Raw genomic sequence first — 15782 nt, 5'->3', positions numbered from 1 at the left:
CAATCTCCTGCTCCTCTCCTCCTCTGACCCTCCGCTTGCTCCTCTACCGATCTACATTTCTCTGTCCCCAATCTGACCTGAGCAAAATTTCACTCCTCACCAGTCTTTGCCATGCTCCACTGGAACTCACTCCCTCCTCATTTCATGAACTCCCTTACCACCTACTCTTTTAAATCTGTACTCAAACTTCACCTCCTCTGACAATACTCAGCATCTTTGACTAACCTGTAGATAACTGTCAGGTTGATCAGGTTTAGCTACGTTCCTTGATTCGTTCCTGGATCTGAATACCCCCTCCTCCTCCTCACCAGTCTCGTCTGAGGATTAGTCTTGTCGTTTTCCCTTCTTCTTCTTGTGGTCTTGATGTCTCTTCTTGAAGAGGTAGGATCTCCCTCGTGAAGAAGTCACTCTGCTGCCTTTTCGGTAGAGGAAAGCAAAGGAGGCCCCCTCCCGAAAGATCACAAGAGTGGAAAAAGCCGGTGGCAGAAAAACCTCTCTTTCCGATGACCAGAGCGGAGCTCTAACAATCACAAAGCAGAAGGATTCCAGATGGAAGGGAAAGGCAATGGATAGCCCCAGGGGATGATCTTGTCAGAACCACAGGAATGAAGTAAGTGTTTTGATCGGTGAATGAAATTTCAAGTGGCCCCGAAGGACGAGGAAAGGAAGACTCCTTGGTAGTCGGTAGACCGGGAAAAAACAAAGGATCGGCAAGCAAAAGGAAGTAAGACGTAAGCACAGAAAAGGAGGAACAGCAGAATCGGAATGGAAAGACCGGAACAGGGGAGGAAGGCAGCAGTGTATGTAAACTGCACAAAAAGAGCAGACAGGATGGGAAACAGCGAGTTACTATGAAAAGCCAGGTAGCGGAGGTAAGAAGAGTACGCCAGTTTAGAGAAAAACACTGGTAAGCTGGAGGAGGCAGAACAGAACGGGACGAGACCCGGAAGTAAGCAAAAGTGATAAACAGGGCAGGAAAAGAAGAGGAAGGCAACAGAGAGGAGGACCGCAAAGGTGCGGGCGAGGTGGAGAAAGACAGAAAGCCAAAAAACTAGCAGACGCGAGAGAGAAGCACTAGTAAATTCTTTCTTTCTTTCTTTAAATTAGAGTAGGCGTGGACGGACCCACGCAGGCGCTTCCCCATCCAATTGGATGATGTGCACCTATCCACCATTCAGCATTCGACCCATGTAAAACTCATAATTCCTCCCACCGCCCTGTCTGCCTCACAAAATCCAACAACACATTACTCCTCCTTCTGCCACTCACCCCATCACCTCCCAACAAAGCCTTCCCACTCAACTCAGCCACACCCTGCGCAGTCAATCGAACCCTCATCAATTTACTAGTAAATTCACCCGAGGCAAAGCGTAGGGTTGCAACGCAAGGCGGAAACAGTAGGGCGTGGCTAAGTAGGGAAGAAACAGTAAGCAGACAGAAAGACTAGAACGGGGAATGAGGAAGTGAATGGACAGCATGGAACAGTCTAATGGCAGAGCCGCTTCCAAGTGGTCCACAAGCGCCAATGGGCACTGCGCGTGACAATAACTCCTTTATACATTCCTCACTACAATTATTTAATCACCTTCCACTGTCTTGTAACATGGTCCCTGTAACATGGTCCCTGTAACATGTACTTCTCATTCCTCACCAGTCACTGGTCAAATGCTCATTACCCAGCCTTCTCTTGTACAGTACCTGATCCAGGAATGTCCTTATAATGAATATCTACTGTTACTGAATATTTGTAATTGCTTCTGGGTGAAACGCAGCGAATTGCGGAGCCAATTGCAGTCAGCAGCAGTCGCTTATTCCAGTGTCTTTCTACAGTGGTAATTACTGTGAGTGGACCCAAGCAACCTTTAAAGACACTTTTTCCCGCGGAGCGAATTGCGGAGCCAATTGCTGTCAGCAGCAGTCGCTTATTCCAGAGTCTTTCTACAGTGGTAATTGCTGTGGGTGGACCCAAGCAACCTTTAAAGACACTGTTCCCTGCAGAGCGGACCGCAGAGCCAATGGCGGAGCCTATTGCAGTCTGTAGCAGTCCGCAGCGGTCTGCTGCATCCGGGCTTTTGGGCCGAGGCTCAGCGATGGAGCAAGACCCAGAGTCCTGAGAAGCGGCCGCGATCGGATAACTGAATCAACTAGTAATCCTGGCTGCAAGAAGGAGAGTGCAGCTCTAGATGTCCCTCTTTCACCCGCAAGTACTTCCTTGCCTACAGACACGGGTAAGAGCAGCTGTGCAGCGAAAAACTTGAGAGGGGGGGGGCGGAAGCAGCAAAACCAGACTTGTGCATCTTTAGCACCGTCTCGAGTTGTCCTCCCCTTGTAGCTTTCCACTCCCCCGTTCCCTTCCGTTTAGCAATGATGAAGGACTCGAGCAAAATGGCACATAAATCACGGACAACAGAACTTACCTTTGACTACTCACACCAGCCTCTCTATGAGGGGGGAGAAAACGGGGAGGTATCCAGGACGCCTGCCGGTACCTCAACTGAAACCCTAGCCGAGAGAGAGAGAGCGAGGGGAGGGGGGTGGAGCCCTCCTCTGCGCTCTCAATCCGGCAGGATGGCAGGAAGGGCTCTCAGCAGAGACTAGAAATTGAATGAGCGCCCTTGAACTCGCCCCCTCGGCCAAACCCACAGCACTGCGTAATCCCCCCCCTCAGCGCGCCACTTTCGAGCATGGTAGTGGATGTAGAGATCCATCAAGGGAATGAGGCAAGAGATTTCTCTGCCCAAACGGTGCAGTGCTTGGGGGCGGGGGCCCACATGAAAAGGAGGGAGACTTTGAATCCCTGCAGGAGTGGATTGGTCCCCGGGACAAGGGTGAAAATGAAAAAGAAACAATCAAAGATACAACGAACAGTAGTATGGACTTGAGCTCACTTGCTGTCAAGGAGTTCCCCCCTCCTCACCTGAGTCCGATCTTTGCTGGATTTCTTGGTCGATGCCTTCTTGCGGACGGATCGGGTCTTGAATAAGGCTGCACAAGTCTCTTCCGACTCCAGCGTGCGTTCAAAGTTCCGGGATGCAACGATCCAGGAATCCGGGGAAGTAAGAGGGTGCACTACACAGCACACAAGTTCAGGAAGAAGAAGGAAAGGATAGGGACTAGGAATGGAGTTTAGAAGGGACAGAATCAGGGAAAACAATACCGCGAGCTACGGAGCACACGGTCGCTACTTCGCAATAGCATTGAGACACGCGGAGCCGCAGGGGGCGTGGTCTATAAATAGAACACGCTACGTCCAACGTGTGGAGCGAGGAAGGTGTTTCACGCTGGACGGCCATGTTGGGAGTACCAGGGAGTGTAAGCTCCACTGAGACAAGGACCAGGAAGTCCAAAAGGGGCACGTTCTGTAGGTCATGAAAGCATGCCTCCTCCGAAGACCCATTCCTCCAGGTTTGCCCGGGTGTTTGAGGTGAAATTTTCTGAGCAGTCGAAGGGTCTTGAGATTAGAAAGTGGTTCCCAGGTTCTTTCACTAGGAGGATATCCCTTCCATTCAACCAGGTATTGAAGCTGACCCCGTTTATACCTGGAGTCGCATATTCTGGACACTTCGTATTCCAGTTGGTTGTCAACCAGTAGAGGAGGGGGTCTGCAGGATTTCCAGGAGGATTGGATGTAGGGTTTTAACAAGGACGTGTGAAAAACTGGGTGAATTTTCTTCCAGGAGTCTGGTAGTTTGATCCGGTATGAGACTGGATTTATAATTTCTTTGATGGGAAATGGACCATAGTACCGAGGGGCCAATTTGTTTGGCCGTAGATGTCGGGGTAGTAATTTCGAGGACAACCAGACTTGATCACCAATTGCATAAGAAGGCCCTGGTCTTCTTTTGGAATCTGCATACCTCTTAGTCTGTGTTCTGGCCTTCTCTAAGTTTTCATTGGCCTCCTGGTGTACGTTGATGAGGGTTTCGATCCAGGAGTCGACAGTAGGTACCGGCGTGGGATGAGGGAGAACAGAGCGTAGGACCGATGGATGGAAACCTTGGCTACAATAAAAGAGACTGATCTTAAGTGCTGAATGATCGGAATTGTTGTAAGCAAATTCAGCCACGGGAATCAGGAGCGACCAGTCATCCTGAACCTTGGTGGCGAAACATCGAAGATACTGTTCCAAGTTCTGATGAGCACGTTCTGTGGCCCCGTTGGTTTGGGGATGATAACGTGATGAGAGGGCGCGTTGGATTCCCAAAATGCGACAAAGATGTTCCCAGAATTGTGAGACGTATTGAGGTCCTCGATCAGAAATGATCTTGGAAGGAAGTCCATGCAGACGGAATATGTGTTCCAGAAAGATTCCAGCAAGTTCGGACGAGGATGGTAACTTACACAGGGGTGTAAAATGAGCCATATGAGTGAACAAGTCAATGGTAACCATGATGGTCGTGTATCCTCAGGAAGGTGGTAATTCCACAATGAAGTCTGTAGCAATGAATTCCCATGGCCTTGTTGGTAGTGTAGGTTGCAGTAGAAGACCCGCCGGTCTCTTGTTATCATATTTATTTTGACTAAAGATAGCACAAACTTGGATGTACTGCTGTACGTCGGTTTTTATTCCAGGCCACCAAAACTGTCTCTGTATGAGGCGGAGGGTGTTGATTATGTCACGATGTCTGGAGTGAAGGGTACCATGATAGAGGTTTATTATTCTTAGTTGTAATTTCTGTGTGGGAATGACCAGTGCATTGTCCTTGAATAAATATCCTTCCTTGACTCTTAGATTCCATTGATTCTTCCTTGAAATATCCTTCCACAGATCAGAGGATTGGGTTTGAACTCGAATTTCTTCCAGGAGATTGACTGCTTGAGCTAAAAGATCGTGTGGGGAAAGATCTTAGGGTAGTACCTATCTTCAGTATTTACATAGTCAGGACGTCGAGAAAAGGCGTCAGTAATCATGTTTTGTGATCCGGGAACATGAGTGATGTGGAACTGGTACTGGGCAAAGAAGTATACCCAACGCGCCTGACGACTGTTCCTACACTCCAATAACTGTAGAATTTGAAGATTCCGATGGTCCGTGCGGACCTGAACTGGATGTCTAGCACCCAGAAGTAGATGTCGCCATTCAGTGAAGGCTTGGCGGATGGCTAGCAGTTCCTTTTCCAGGACGGAGTAGTGTGTCTCACTGGGAATCAGGGTTCGTGAAAGGTAAGCAATGGGGTGTTCCAGTTTATCCTGAAATTCCTGCTTCAACACCGCTCCTATGGCGTAGTTAGAGGCATCCATTTCCACTAGGAATGGTCGATTTATGTCAGGTTGGGCTAAAATGGGGGCTTGCGTAAACTCTGCCTTTAAACATTGGAATACCTTATCTTGCGGTGTAGACCAGATAAAGGGGGTGTCTTTCTTCAAGAGAGCAACGATCGGCTGAACGATCTCAGAAAAGGTGGATATGAACTTCCGGTAGAAATTGGCAAGCCCCAGGAAGGATTGAACTTCTTTCACAGACGTGGGAGCTGGCCATGCCAGTATGGCCTTTACCTTTGAAGGGTCCATACCAATTCCTTCTGGGCTAAGGATGAATCCTAGGTAGTGAACAGAAGTAACGTGAAACAAGCATTTTTCGGGTTTGGCTAAAGGTTTGTGTTCACTGAGTCGTTGCAATACTGCCTTTACATGTTCTTCATGCTTTAGAAGGTCCTTGGAAAAGATCAATATGTCGTCCAGTTAGACAATGACGAAGAGGAATAACATGTCTGAGAACACCCTATCCATGAAACGTTGAAAAACTGCGGGGGCATTAGCTAGTCCAAATGGCATGACTAGATATTCATAGTGACCAAAGGGTGTTCTAAAAGCTGTTTTCCATTCATCTCCTTCCCGGACACGGATCAAATGGTAGGCACCCCAGAGATCCAACTTCGTGAATATTACGGCGCCTCTCACAGCTTCCAGGATATCCGAGATCAAGGGCAATGAGTACCGGTCTTTGAGGGTGCATTGAATTAAGCCACGATAGTCGAGGCAAGGTCTGATTTCCTTGGTGTCCTTCTTGGGAACAAAGAACAACAAAGCACCCGCTGGAGATTTAGAAGGTTTTATGGTGCCGTTTTCGAGGTTGGTATCCAGGTATTCTCGGAAGGCCTTCTTTTCAGGTTCGGAAAGGATGAACATTCTGCCTAAGGGAATCACAGCTGAGCGATCTGTATCTATGGCGCAGTCTTCAGGTCTGTGAGGGGGTAAGGCCTGGACTATGGCAGTTGAAAATACATCAGCATATCCTTGATAGGCCTCAGGGACTTGTATGTTATTGGAAACCATGAGTGGTGTTTGCTGGTCTCTTGGTGGTTCTTTAGGGAGTGTCAAGGAGGGATCCAGGAATAGACAGTGAGACATACAAAACTCTGAGCCTAGGAATAGTGATCCTGCTGTCCAGTTGATATACGGATTGTGCTTCTGTAACCAGGGCATACCCAATACCATGGGGTAATGAGCTGACTTAATGATGTGAAATCTAATCCGCTCTTGATGATGGTTTATAGAAAGCTGGATCTCTTTAGTCTGCAGGCTTATGGGCCCTGAAGTGAGGGGTCTTCCGTCGATTGCTTCCACCGGCTGCATGGTGCTTCGTGTCTCGTATGGAATATGATGACTAACAACCCGATCAATGAAAATTCCCATAGCTCCGCAGTCTACCAAGGCCAAGATGGAATAGGTCTTATTCTTGGAGGGCGATAGGAAGGCCTGCAGTATCACCAAATTGTTTTGTCCAGGAGAGTTCAAGGATGGAATTGATGTGGAGCAAACATCTCTCTCCCGAAGCTCTGCTCCATCTAGGATCGGGAGCTGGTGTTTCCCGAACGCCGAGGAGGGGCTAGAGGACACTCCCTAACCAAGTGTTTATCTGAGGTACAATACATGCACAATCCCTCATGGATCCTTCTCATCCTTTCTTGCGGGCATATAGGTCCACGGAAGGCTTCTATTTGCATGGGTTCTGGTTTAGTGATTGAGCCTGGGTTTGTGTCCGTCTTGGTGGTACTCTCAAAGGACACTTTTGGAGGATTTCCTCTGGATTTCTTCTTCTCTGCCTTCCTTTCCTGGATTCGAAAGACTATTTGCATGGCAAGGTCCATTAGTGCCTGGAATGAGTTTGGGCGAGCCACTCGGGCCAACTCATCCTTAATCTCCTCATTCAGTCCTCTCCTGAAAAGGGTAAAACTCGCCTTAGGGGACCAATCAGCTTCCTTGGCTAATTGCTTGAATCGGGTTACAAAGGTGAGCATATCCTGGGATCCCTGTTGGAAGTCTAACAGGCGTTCCTGGGCACTATAGACCTGCTGTGGGCGATCAAACATGGTTTTAAGGGCCTGTATGAACCCATCATAGTCATCTAGGAGGGCATCGCCGGAATTAACGAGGGGCGTAGCCCAGGTTAATGCATTTCCTGAAAGATGAGAAATTATGAAACCCACTTTAGCTCTGGGAGTCGAAAAGTAGTAGGGTTTAAAGGTAAAGTGGACCAAACATGAATCCAGGAATCCACGAAGGGTTTTTGCCGACCCATCGTATTTGTCAACTACGCCGCCCAGCAACACACTTTCTTTTGTGGCAGAATCACGGGATAGGACCAATTGCTTAAGAGCGGTGTTTTCTGCTTTGAGATTCTGTACCTCGATTAATAGTTCTTGCATGCCACGCATCAGGTCCTGAACGGCCGCTTCCATGTCCATATCGAGTTTGGTCGGGTGGCGTCTCAAACTGTCAAGGAGTTCCCCCCTTCTCACCTGAGTCCGATCTTTGCTGGATTTCTTGGTCGATGCCTTCTTGCGACGGATCGGGTCTTGAATAAGGTGCACGAGTCTCTTCCGACTCCAGAGTGCGTTCAAAGTTCCGGGATGCAACGATCCAGGAATCCGGGGAAGTAAGAGGGTGCACTACACAGCACACGAGTCCAGGAAGAAGAAGGAAAGGATAGGGACTAGGAATGGAGCTTAGAAGGGACAGAATCAGGGAAAACAATACCGCGAGCTATGGAGCACACGTCTGGTCGCTACTTCGCAATAGCATTGAGATGCGCGGAGCCGTGGGGGGCGTTGTCTATAAATAGAACATGCTACGTCCAACGTGTGGAGTGAGGAAGGTGTTTCACGCTGGACGGCCATGTTGGGAGTACCAGGGAGTGTAAGCCCCGCTGAGACAAGGACCAGGAAGTCCAAAAGGGGCGCGTTCTGTAGGTCATGACACTTGCACAGGCTGAAAGCCTTAAGAAAATGCAGTAGGATAAAGCAGCTGCCCCCTTAAAAAATCAAGGAGAAGCAGAGAAACTCCCAATAGAAAAAGATTCCAAAAAAACCAAATAAAAAGAAAACCTCCCCAAATGATCGTAATACCTGCAATGCGCTGCAAAGAAAGGGTTAGCAAACAACAAAGCAGAATGTGGGATTAAAAATGAAGAAGATGAAGACTCACAAGAGCAAACTGAAGCCCTTCACTATGGAACAGCAAAAACTACTATCAAGCTCTCTAAAACTCTTTTTTTTTCGAAAAAGAAATTCAGCAGATGAATCAGCAGTTGAAAATGAGAATGAACTCACTGACGCCGAATTAATCGCTGGCACTGAAATCCTTAACATGGCTTCACAAGATATGTCGGTGTGCAGTCATTTTTTCGAATGCAATATTTTCGAAAGTCATAATGTCGAAAATATTTATTCGAAAAATAAAATGTCGAAAATACAAAATATCGATTTTTTTTCGAAAAATAATAATACATGCAAGGTATAAAGAATGTACAATAAAGAATGCACAAGGTAAGCATTCATGTATAATTTATTAAGCATGTTTAACTTAACATTACAATATAATGTACTATATAAAATTTTAATAATTATTTAAAAAAACTCTTTATTTTAGACTATAACTATTAATAAATATTAAATAATAAATAGGTAGCATGCTTTCTTGTTGTTCAACATTGATTATAATTATGTTCCATTAGATGGCGCTATTGGATTAGAAATGTACATATTGCTGTTATTTGTTATTTGTTATTGTTTTGTACGTACGTTACGTGAGTGTACGTATGCGTAGGCGCCATTTTTAAAGTTCATTCCGAAACCGTTTCCGTTGCGTTCAGGTGTCCGTTTCTCTGTTCATGGATTACGTGGATGTTATGGTTTTTTTGGTTCTATGCACTTTTCATGGTGGATTGTGGATTTTTTTTTTGGTTTTTTTTGGATTTGCACGTATTCATCTGTGCTGGATTTATTTGTTTTAAGTGCAGATTTTGATGTTTCTTGGTTTTTTTTTGTGATTTTCCTACAGATTGCTTCTTGGACTTTGGGATTTATGGAGTTCTCAGGTTGGTGTATTTGGATACGCTTCTGTTTTGCCACATTGGATCGTCGATTCTACGAAAACATAAGTATTTTTAACATTTTAAATTAAATGCTACAGAATCCAGGTAGTTTTCTTTATTTTGTTCGTCAAAATCGTGCACCAGTTGTTCAAGTTTTTGTTCGTAGTCTCTGTATATCTTTCTTTTTGTTCCTGCGTTTGCCAATGAAATTGTTTGCGATGGGGGGGCGTGGCCAACTGCCATGTAGAGCGGACATGTCTCCTGAGAGCTCCGTGCTGATGTGCCATTATAAGCTGTTTTAAGTGACTTTAACGTGCTCCGGAACCCTACAAGTTGCACTATTTGCCACAGAACCTCTTCAGCAACCTTTCGAACCGTCTCCCAGGTGGAGAAGTGACGGCTCACGCCTTTACCCGGCGTGTGAAATGTGTCGGTGAGCAGATCCAAAATGGCGGTTCCCCCGCCCTGATCCCTCGAAGGACCGGAGTGCACTATCATCGAGGACGCTGCCCGTCGGTGGGGGAAGAGGGTCCTGGGCTGCCGACCTGTGCCGGGCTTAGAGGAGGGAGCGGAACAGCTGCGCTCATCGACTGAGAGGACCGACCCTGACGCCCCTGCCGGACAGCACCCTGCCTGCGGCGCGCAACTGGGCTGAGGTGTGCCCTGGATAGTCGCGGGGGGCTCTGGCGTGAGCAGCGGCCAGCCGGTGCCGCGGAGGTAGGCGGGCGCGGGTGAGGACCAGCTCGGACATACACATTGGCGGCTGGGTGCGTGGGGCCCGTGGCCGCGCATTACTCTGCCCCCCATGCGCCTGACTTCGCCGCTGGCGGCAATGCAAGAACTTGGGCTTGCCTCCCTGGGGCGCTGAGACCCCGGCTGCTTTTTCCCACCCGCCTGCATGAACCTTCATTGGGGGGAGGTGTGGGCGAAAACACCTGGCCCCTGCCTGCAGCCTGACATTCCGGCAGACCGTGAGGCCCACATCTTGGGGAGTTCCCGTGCTCCCCCACCACCAAGGCTCGTCTCCCGCTCCACAGCCGACAACTGGGAGGGCCGTCCGACGCACAGCGCGCCTGCTGGAACTGAGGTACCCTTTGCTTCCCGAAATCGGCCTGCTGCCCCGCAGCTTCATATCATTGCCTCGTGGGTCCTGCGGCAGTAACGAGAGACACCCCTCCGCGGCTGCAGCCGGCGGCCTCCCGCCTACGCTCCCGGCACTCTCGGTGTGGTGAGGCCCTGCACTAACGATATGTCCGGGAGAAACGGCAGGCCCAAGCAGCGCCAGACCACGATGGACACCCTTGCAGCCAGCAAATCCCCGAATTCCGAGGGCACAAACAAGGCGGCCTCGGACACTCAACCTAACCTCACGGCAGCTGCGGCTACCGAGCCTAGTAACACTCAGATTCTCGAAGCCATCAAGCTTTTCCAGGCAACGATGGAAAACAAAATCGACGCCGTTGCCACAGACCTGGGCCTCCTGCATCAGGGCGTCCGTTCCCTGGCCGGCAGAACCGAGGCGCTTGAAACACAAGTCCGGGAAAACACGGAATCCAAAACTCACCTCCTTCGAGACGTCGATGAGCTTCAGCAAAGGGTCAAAAAGTTGGAGGACAGAGCCGAGGAGGCGGAAGGGAGGGCTCGCCGGAACAATATACGTCTCCTCGGGCTGCCAGAGGGTTCCGAAGGCTCCGACCCCACTAACTACATAGAGAACCTCTTGCTACAGGAGGTGGGAGCTGGGAAACTCTCCCAAGGCTTCACCATCGAAAGGGCCCACAGATCCCTGGCTAAGAAACCACCACCGGGGGCCCCACCCAGGCCAGTGACAGCGAACGTTCTCAACTACAGGGAAAGAGAAGTTATTCTGGCCTTTTCCCGAGCAGGTGGCCAAATCCAACAGAACTCTGCTAAAATTGCCATTTACCCTGATTACACTTTTCAGCTCCAAATGAACAGAGTGCAGTTCATACACGCTCAGGCCAGGGACTGGATGGACGGTTTACAGATCCTTGATATTGAGGAAAAAAAGCGGAGACCGAGATAACACTCCTCCTGTCATCTTGGTGGGAATTATACCTTTATGAGCCTCTACACAGCTGAATGGATACTCCATGCAGAGACCCGGAGTCCAAGTTCACTCCACCCCCTGGAAAGTTTCTTCCTTTTGGGTATTTATACCCGCCCGTAGAGCACCTGGAGACCAATGCACGGTCCGACAGAGCAAAAACGGGACAGTCATAACGAGGGTGACCTTGCTGGGCCAGTTCTATGTTTGGGGATTTCACAGTTAAAGGGGGGGTGGGAATAGGGGAGTTTCTGCACAAGTTGGGGACATACACTGGGAAATACCGAGACCACGGGAACCATCCACATGCAATGCAGCACCATCAAGACCTCAAGCTCCACCTGTTACATACAATAAACCACACAACACCTATGGCTGACACAATAAGGGTCGTTATTTGAAACGTCAGAGGCCTGAACAGCTTCGTTAAACAACGGGGTGTCCAAACCGACCTGAAGAGATGCAAGGTCGGAATCGCCATGCTGCAAGAGACTCACTTAACTGCCAAGAAACTGGAAGCCCTGGCCAAAACTTGGCATGGTGCCCTAATAGGTTCGGCTTACTCCTCTTACGCCAGAGGGGTTCTGATTTGGATTGCCCCCACTGTTCCTTTCAGACTTACTAGCACTAAAACAGACAACGAGGGTAGGATGGTGGTGGTGTGCGGCTCCATCGAGGGCAAAGAGGTATGCCTGGTCAGCAAACGCACCCAACAATGACACGACTGTCTTCTTCCATTCCCTTTATACGCGACTCAGCCCGTATATGGACAGAATTATGATATGGGGGCGTGACCACAACTGTACCCTTGACCCTCTACTGGACAGATCAGATAATAAACATGATCGCCCCTCCCCTCCGGCCAAAATACTTTCCAAACTAATCCAACAGTTGCAACTCAGTGATCTTTGGAGGGTCCAGCACCCAGAGCAACGCGAGTATTCCTTCTACTCCCCACCTCACGCCGTACACACCAGGCTGGACTATATTTTTCTCAGCCTAACACAACAGTCCATATTTGTTGATGCGCGCTACCTGCCTAGGGTGCTGTCTGATCACTCTCCCCTATTGGTAACCTGGTAGGTGTTCCCGCCTAAACCCCCTGTACCCACATGGAGGCTGAGGGCTGAGGCCCTACTTGATATTGCATTCCAGGAACGCATAAAAGATAGTACTGAGGAATATTGGCAAAATAACTTGCATAGCGTTAAATACTTGAGCACAACTTGGGAAGCATACAAGGTGGTCATGAGGGGCGAGATGATCGCAGCAGTTGGGGGAGCCCAGAGATCCATTACATCCTTGCTAGAGCACGCAGAGAGGGACCTGAGTATGCTCGAAGGCAGGGCTGACCCATCCCCTGACCAATTAAAAAAATAGCCGAACTTAGACAAACCTGCCTAACTCATTGGGAATCCCTCGGTAAACTGAGCTACGCCAAGCACACGGAGAGAATCCATGCTCTGGGAGACAAGCCAGGGAAACTCTTAGCTTAGCACTATAAAAGGGAGACCCCCGGGCCACCCATTTGCCACATACTCGCACCCGACGGCACCGCCGTGCATACCCAACAAGAAATCAATTCGTTTTTTACCGACTTCTACCGTAGCCTGTACTCCGAAGCCCGCCCCCCTCTGACACCAGGATCGAAGACACCCTTGACGTCATTGACCTACCTAAATTAGACTCGCAAATGGCTGAGATCCTTGACGAGCCCGTCACCCCCGACGAGGTCAGGGTGGTAATTAGATCGCTACCAGCTGGCAAAACCCCGGGTTTGGATGGTCTCCCGGGGGAATTTTACAAGACCTATGAGGAAACACTCGCCCCAATATTGGCCCAGGTCTTTAATGAGGCCTTTGAGGGTGGTACCCTCCCGGACTCCATGAGTGAGGCCGTGATTACACCCTTACTTAAACCAGGGAGGGACGGGGCAGTTTGTGGTTCATACAGGCCCCTCTCTATGCTAAACATAGACTGCAAGATCCTTACTGCCCTGCTTGCGAATAGACTGCGCAGAGTAATCCCACTGTTGATCCATCAAGACCAAACTGGATACGTCCCGGGGCGTTCCATCACTGAGAACCTGCACAGGTTACATCATGTCATTTACAGTACTGAGGGAAGGCCGCAGAAACTTGCAGTGGCATCATTAGATGCCACCAAAGCTTTTGATTCCGTGAGGTGGGACTGGTTATATGCCACCATGGCCAAAATGGGGCTAGGCCCTGTATTTCTAAAGTGGACCCAGCTAGTTTATGCTAACCCCACCGCAAGAGTATGCACCAACAAAACCTATTCCGCTAAATGATCCCTACACAGGGGCACCGGCCAGGGGTGCCCTCTGTCCCCCATGTTATACATTCTTGCCGCGGAACCAGTGGCGGCCTACCTGAGACAGGAATACGGGGAGGGAGGCATTAAGATAGACGGGGTGACCCACCTCATCTCTATGTACGCTGACGACACCCTTTTGTACCTTCAAGACCCTGAGCACCTCCTACCCTACATCTTGGAAACCCTGGACTGCTTCCACAAGCTCACCGGGATCCAGATTAATAGGAGCAAATCTTGCCTTTACCCCCTTGCAGCACTTTACAGTGATGAATACAGATCCCTCCCCCCTCTAGATCTCGAAAGGCAGGCAACAACTTTCAAATACTTGGGGATAACCATACACCGTAACCCCGGCACAGAACATATCCTTAATACCGTAAGGGCCAAAGACTCTCTCACGAAATCCATGGAATTCTGGGGTCGGCTCCCGCTCTCAATGGCCGGGAGGGCTGCTTTCCTTAAAATGGTCACCCTTCCCCGCCTACTACATAATTTCACTAACGTCCTCCTCAACACCCCCCCTTATTCTTCAAAAATCTCAACAAACTCTGTAGGGGCTTCCTCTGGCAGGGAGGTAGGCACAGGGTGGCGTTGGAGACTCTCCAAAGACCATACGAAAGGGGCGGACTGAAGATCCCCAATTCTGAGCTTTATTTCCTTGCTAGCCAGCTGAGACATGTCACGCAATGGATGGCCGATGAGAGCACGACGGATACTCGCCTCCTCCAACCGGCCCTTCCCCGGTTGTTACTAAGAGACATACTGTGGGCTGGGGACGGTGCTATGAGACACTGCCCTTACCTCGCTAAGGTCGGGATCCGGCTTTGGAAAAGGGCCTGCAAGCTGGTTGGGTCGGAGGACCCGTTCTCCGCACAGATCCCCATTGCTGCACTTATGGCTAATCACTCTTGGGGGCAACTTGAAACACGCACACAATGGGAGCCCCTCGGGGTGGCCACACTTGGGGACTTGATTCAAGAACAGGAAATCTTAACTTTCTCTGAACTCTGTGAGGCCACGGGCCTTCCGGCAGGAAAGTTCCTGTTGCACAGGGTGGTCGTACAGGCCTTGAACAAGATATGGCCGGTCGCTGCCGACCTGACTGAGGTAAATGAATGCATTGAAACGATACTGAACTCCGCTGAGGGGGGCCATGAAACCTCACAAATTTCCGAGGCCCTGTTGTGGGGTACGACCAGGGGCGACCTTAAATGCAGGAGTAAGTGGGAAACTGAACTGGGCCTTGTTTTTGAAGACAAAGATTGGGGTGATATAACCCACTACCATAAGAATGTTTCCAGAAACGCCCACTTGCAGCTTATCCAGCTGTATATCACCAATAGAGCGTACCTCACCCCCGAAGCCATATCAAGATTCACAGGTGCTGAAACCCAATTATGCCCCAAATGCAGTGAGCCCAGGGCAGGAATGACTCACATGTTCTGGGGCTGCCCAGTGATTAGGGAGTTCTGGTCACAAGTGAAGGACAGAGTGGCCGCTCAGACATCGAAGTTGAGGTGGACGAGCCTACGGCCTGTATCCTGGGCAGATATAGGCAAAACAGGAAGAACAAACCCCTAACCAAGCTCACAGATCTTATATACATAACGTCCAAAAGACGTATTGCCATGGGGTGGAAAAGCCCCAGAGGTCCACATATGTCCCTATGGTGGGGAGACCTTACGAAGTGGATTACAGCTGAAACCGCGGCGTGGGAAATGGCTATCCATGTGCAGAGACTAGATTCCAGCGAGGAACTACACCGTTGGGTGGCCCTGACGGTGCCCTTGCTCCACCCTGAGGTGGATGATAGTGAGCTGAGTGGAGGGGTTTGCCCGGACCCGGGCACGCACTAGAGAGGAACAGTGAACTAACCGTGGTCTCGGGGTGGGGGGGAGGGTGGGGTAGGGTTGTGGTTATTACCTTGATATGCTTGACCAATCTGTAACGATATCGGTTTTTTGTTACCTCATGTTATTAAACCAAAATAAACAAATTTAAAAAAAAGAAAAAAAAGAAATTGTTTGCAATAGTCGAAATTCCTGATGTGTTTGTTCATTT

General features: G+C 49.5%; 1 protein-coding gene across 14 annotated transcripts in view; it reads right to left on the bottom strand.

Annotated features, from left to right (window-relative positions):
• TMEM266 (transmembrane protein 266) overlaps window positions 1-15782 on the bottom strand; it is an 818009-nt gene that overhangs the window by 582358 nt on the left and 219869 nt on the right. Inside the window, exon 1 of one of the 14 annotated variants that reach the window (XM_069624442.1) lies at window positions 226-302. The exons of the other annotated variants lie outside the window; for them this stretch is intronic. The gene's annotated coding sequence lies outside the window, so the exon portion shown is untranslated. Of the gene's footprint in view, window positions 1-225; window positions 303-15782 lie in introns of those variants that run through there. 14 annotated transcript variants of the gene reach the window in all.

Source organism: Ambystoma mexicanum, chromosome 11, assembly GCF_040938575.1.
Source record: "Ambystoma mexicanum isolate Mex_15411 chromosome 11, UKY_AmexF1_1, whole genome shotgun sequence".
NCBI lineage: Eukaryota > Metazoa > Chordata > Amphibia > Caudata > Ambystomatidae > Ambystoma > Ambystoma mexicanum.
Note: the sequence above shows the minus strand (reverse complement) of the source record. Positions and strands in the feature narration are given on the sequence as shown.